At 42.1% G+C, this 5,940-nt stretch overlaps 1 protein-coding gene across 2 annotated transcripts in view; it reads left to right on the plus strand.

Moving 5' to 3' along the window:
• The window catches only part of LOC117168502 (nuclear valosin-containing protein-like), a 253,892-nt gene that overhangs the window by 9,935 nt on the left and 238,017 nt on the right, over positions 1-5,940 (plus strand). The window lies entirely within an intron of this gene.

Here is a 5,940-nt window from a genome sequence, read left to right on the forward strand (position 1 = left end):
CATGTAAAATACATGAGTGACCTTGTACTTTCGATCTACAGGTTTGCCGCACAAGTACCCGTCGGAATGGCGAAGTGCTAGAGATAGTGGCAATAATGTAAGACACCTCTCTGAAAGGTGACCTTGTTAGTTGTCACACGATTTTTTCCAGATGAGATAGTAAATCTGGTTTTCCAAAGCGGCATCAATCTCTATGCACCCAACTATTTGCGGATGAACCTTTAAGATTTTCAAAAGACAGATGGTAAGTCTATGGGATGTCGAATCGAAAGCTTTCCGATAATCAATCCAGGCCATTGATAGGTCACGCTGGTAGAATGCTGCATCTTTGCTGACACATCTTTTGATGAGCAGGTTCTCCCGACATCCGGCTACGTCTTTCTTTGAGCCTCGTTGTTCATACATTTCTTGCCACACAGGTTCAATTTCCCGAACAATACTATCATTTAGGATAGCTGTGAATATCTTATAAAGTGTGTTCAGACAAGTTATTGGCGCTTTTTTTCGGCAGAAGAATTGTGCGCCCTTCCACCAACCACTCTCGAATCGGCTCTTCCGACTTCAAATATGAGGTGAAAATACGGGCCAAATGCTGATGGGTTGAAGAAAACTTCCACCAGAAGGTTTTGATATAATCTGGTCCCGGTGCGGAATAGTTCTTCATCCCTCTTAATACTTTTTTCACCTCCTCGGTAGTGATGGGTGGGCATTCTTTATCAGGTGTTATGAGGGCAACACATAACTCCTTGAAGCTCTTTATATTTTCAGAGTCTTCGTCCAGTCTATGCTGAACTTCGTAGACTTCTCTCCAAAATACTTCGACCCCCTCTGGTTTGGGTGGGTGTTCGACAGTAACTGGAGGGTCTCTTGGAAGAGTCGAGATGAGTCAGAGAGAAACTGTTGATTTTCTCTGACCCACTTCTCCCTCCGCTCTAGACTTCTCTTAGCGTCAGATAGTATCCGTATTCTCTCATCAATATGCTGTCTGATGGTCAGCAGCTTTGACTTGATAAGTGTGTGATAACGGGTCCGGAGTTCGCGCGCAAACTTTCGAACCTTGGCGGTAATATTCCTGCCAGATGTGATGTAGTCAATCACGCACTGAATGCGGGACGCGTACTGTCTTGTCCAGCCTATCTTTATGGCAAGTTGATGCATTCGTCTTTTGGTCTTATGATCAGCCTATGGTTTTGTTTTACGGTTCGCATCGGCCAAAGCTCTCGCTGCATTATACACATAATAATTGATAGCCCAGAGGTCGGATTCTCCGGAAAAATGTCCACGAAGCTCGTCACCCATTCCAGCCAGATCTTTAGGCTTGAGAGAAACCTTGGTGTTGATGTTTTTCCGGGTCGTATAGAATCGCTCTTCATCTATTGGATGCCTGTCTTCGGTTTGTCTTAGTGTCGCCTCTCTTTCTCTGTTGCCGGCTTGTTCTAGCTGTGGTAGAGTAGGCGTTCCGTTTACATAGCCCCTTTTACGGAGTAGTTCAGCATGGTTTCGCAGACGTTGCTGTGAAAAGTACGATAGATCCGGGTGTTTCTCGCCCCACAGAGCATGCAGCCGTGCCATGTAACCCCGTTCAGGGGCCGCACTCGTATCGTAGCACTCTAGCAAGTCGTGATTCAGTCGCTCCGTCCACCCAAAGGTTGCGAGATCTCGCCTATCCATCGCATTGAATCCATTTTCATTGGCTCCCCCAGCTCTAGATTGGTCGGCATTGTTGGCCGACCTATTGTCGGGAGCCCTGCGCGTTCTGTTGTTTTGAACCGCACTTACTACAACTATGTTTGGTGTTGTCATTGTTGTTCCCACGAGAAGGTAGGGAAAGGGGTTCGTTCATCCTTGTAGAGCCCCGCATGCAAGGATAAGGCTGCGTACTCTGAGAAGTCGCCCGGTATCCCAAAGTCACCGTTCTAGACACCTCACCCAGGTGCCATTCAGCTTTCGGCACGGTTTTCACACCTTCGCTTGGGGGTTAATTCCTTCGAGACCACCCCTGGACAATTATCCGCGACTGCCTATTTATTTTTGTAACCATATTCAGCAGAAACCCTTGATACAGGGACCCTCTATCTGCAACCCGAGGACGCGTTCGGTGGCTTTGTCATAGGCTCTTCGGTTTGATTCTAGAGGAATCAAAACCGAAATGTGTGTGTGTGTGTGTCTGTGGACACGTTGGGGCTTATTAAAAAGTATGCAATCCGTCTTACACGCCAAATTTCGTGTGCCTACCGCTAACACGACCTAGCCGGGGGTGGTCCTGGTAGAAAAATTAGCAAGAACGCTAGCTCTACCCTAACGAAAGAAATCTCTGAGTTTTCTTTAGCGAAATAGCTTGGCCCATTTGAATCTATAAACAAAGTCGATTTGAAACAAAATAGTCTCGGAGATAGTTTGAGAGATTTGGGTCCTTTTCAAGATCCTTTTAGTGGTCGTTTTAAGAGTGGTGCGACGGTAATATAATGTTCCTTTTGTATTCGTCACGTGCCGGGCGGGCAGAGTTATTTACAGTAGTTGGTCGTGGCTAATCCGCTCTCCCTTTTTAAATTTCTCTTCAAATTATTAACGCTTTTTTGTAATTGATGAATTTTCTCATTATACTTATTTATAATTATAACTTATATACTCATATAAAATTTTCTAGTTGAATTCAAAAATGTTGTCTTTTTAGGCGTATCTCATTCCATTTACGAGAAACTTTCTATTAATTCCAATTTTAAGCATTAAAAAAAAAAGTTGGATATCTGAAGTCATCGAAACCCATAGATTCCGAATTATTATGTTTTAGGCTGTTAACTATGAAATTAAAAAAAATCTACTTCTAAATTTTAATCCGAAAGCTTAACAAAGGACCCTTGAGTGTCGGCTACTCTATTGAGATAGCGTCTCTGCTTGTTATTTATGATGGTATTCTTATTTCAATTTCGGAAAGGATATTTTAAAGCCTTCAGACCATTTAAACGAGCTTCCTGGACCTTTAAAAATATCTATCTGAGTGCCTGCGGAGAATTTCTTTGAGATTCTTTGACCTAAAGAATTTTTAGTATATACTCAAATATTCTTTTCGGTAGGGTACTGTGACATGAGACACTAAAAAGGGGTGGGGGGTCGTTCTCGTGGGCGAGAGAGTAAACTCGTTTCTAAATGCTCAGACCTTTGTAGGATAAAAATTCACTTATTTATTAACACCAAGAAAAGCCAAGTTACATTTAAAATTACGACTTTCATGTTTCTTGAAATTCACTTACGACAAAAACAAAATTCCTTTTATCAAGCCTAACTAAAACCTACTGAAACGCGAAGAGACACAGAGGGAGAACTGATTTCGGGAACCCGCGCACGGTCTGAGAAAACTCAACGGAGACATCGGCGTCCTATGCTCCGACTTCCTCTTTCATAGGCAATTCCTTTGCCAGGTCGTTTTGGAGAGATTAGTTCGACCCAACTTATCACTGTTGGCCTTTAAGCCGAACATCTTTCCAAATCTCGAGTCACGCGGGGGTCTCCGCTGGTTCCACACTATTTCGACGAAACATTTGCGATAAATATTTGGTTTACCGCAGACCGGAGTCGAGGCGGGAACGGTACTTACAATTGGCAAAGAAACGTCCACTTACTTCGAAGCCACTTGGCTGCTGTTATCCAGTCCTTCGCGTCCATAATCTCGATTCTTTCCTTTTTTGCCTGACAATCTTCTGAGATTTCTCTGAGAAGAATCTGGGTCTGACCGTCGTTCCCGGTTCTCAAGCCGACTCTCCAGTTCGCTGCTCGCTTCCGTCGTCTTTCTGCTGTTTTCCATCGGGCCTTGCCAACTTCCTGCGAGGCCATCATTGATTGAATGGTGCCAACAGACGAGCTTCAATGATGTCTTCCGCCAATGCGCGCCTTCCGTGGTAGAATCCGTCCAGCCGATTGGTTCTGGCATACGGACCGCTGGGGTTGCTATTGGTTGTGCGTACGCCATTTTTAAAATGGTTGCCGGCCTCCCCTCTCATGCCAGCGCGTGGTCGCTCGTTCACGTGGTGTTGCAGGATTGGTTTTGTGCTACGGTGGTCCATTCGGTGTTGCCACTCGCCGGCGGTCACCAAACTAACGCCTCGTACTACCCGTATCTGGACTCTGGTTTCGGTAAGCCACCGCTGGTGTCCTAGCGTGTGATCACATTTTTGCTGAGGGCCGGTTGGTGCTGCCTCTTCGGAGCGACGCGAACTTGGTGCCCAGTCCCACCCGTATTCAACCCTTTCATCTATGGATTCTGGTGAATGGCTATGGCGCTGTCTGCTCCATGTTTACAACTGTCAGACGCTCGACCAAGTCTAATGTAATTTGTATCAATTTAATGAAATTAAAGTACCCTCTAATTAGTCTATAGCCGCATTAGTTAGAATCGGCTTGAGAATATTGAGTTTGACACCAGCGCGTGACTTTTGCCATACTTGGTTCTGGCCTATCAGTATCTAAGGTCTTTTGTTTCAGGTATCATTCAGTCGACGGACACTCTTTCTCATGCATTTATTTTATACTCTATTTGTCGCCACACTTATCTGTTCTGGCATACATCTTCCGCTTCCTTCACTTCCGTATATTTTCTCATGCAAGCCCTTCTGTCTCTATAGCATTTTATATTGTCTTGAATTGGGGTGTTATTCAAACAGTCCAACCACTCTTTCCTCAGTCTGCCTCGTGGCATGCCACCAATAACCTTACCTTGTTAAACTTGTTACGTCGATCGTTCATCCTTTATCTCCACAACATAATCAACATATATTGGCATGTCCAGGTATCGCTACTGTACAGCATATCTTGTGTAAGTAAAGAATTATATATCGCCCTGGAATATTGGGGGGTCACAGTTTTTGAAGTATATAAAATCAAGTTGTGGAAAACACATGATGCTTATGAAAATCCAATATTTCATGATTGGGACCAAATTTGTCACCCACATTCTTGGAGCTCCCGGAAAGGTCGTCAGAGTAATAGGGAATGGTGGAGTGGATTGGGAGGGGGGGGGGGGGCACAGTTTTTGAAATATATAAAATCAAGTGGCCTAAAACGTACGATATTTATCAAAATCCAGTATGGGTAGAGGGGTATTAGGGGTGAAGACAAGAAGGGGGGGGGGGGCAGTCGTAGTTTTTGACAAATCAGCAGCAAATTTCTGACGTATATTCTTTCGATGGCTTGAGTACAATTTTTATAATTAAAAACAATTACTATTTTCTGTATGTAAGCTCATATTGCTATTTTAACTTCTAAGAGTTTAGTTCAAGTTTAGTTCAAATTTCATTGTGGACTCCGCATTTTTCAAAACCAAATTCTACGACTTGAGTACGAGTACAACTTAGATACTATTTTTTATGATAAAAATTCCAAAAATACAGTTTCCTTGTTCTGTATCCAAGTTTTTATTTCTATTTTACTTTCTCAGGGTTTTTTCCTAGTTTAGTTCAAATTTCACTATCAACTCCAAATTTTTCAAACCCCAATTCTACGATAAATACTTAAAATTTTATGTTGCTTCCATTTCAATATTTCCTGCTCAAATTTAATATCAAGAGAAAACATTTAAGTAAAATCGTTTATCCTAAAATTGTGGAAAAAAATGTTTGATATTCAGTAAATTAAACACAGAAATATCAGTTAAAAGATATGATTAGTTAAATTAAATAATTATTCTTGAACTAAACAAGTAAACTAAAAGTGTATTACCGACAGTTGGCTACATACATACAATTTTTTGCACTTTGTACCTAAGTCGATGCAAAGAATTATATTATGTAATTACTTTAATTCGTGAACGAACCACAGAGAATAAGACTTCTATTGTCAAAGTTTCATTTTTATACTTCCATTTTAAAGTCTTATTCTTATTATATTTTATGCTTATAAGTAGTCTCATTTTTACAAGATCATATCATAAAGCAATTTTGTAGCTTT

This window comes from Belonocnema kinseyi, chromosome 2, assembly GCF_010883055.1.
Source record: "Belonocnema kinseyi isolate 2016_QV_RU_SX_M_011 chromosome 2, B_treatae_v1, whole genome shotgun sequence".
Taxonomy (NCBI): Eukaryota; Metazoa; Arthropoda; class Insecta; order Hymenoptera; family Cynipidae; genus Belonocnema; species Belonocnema kinseyi.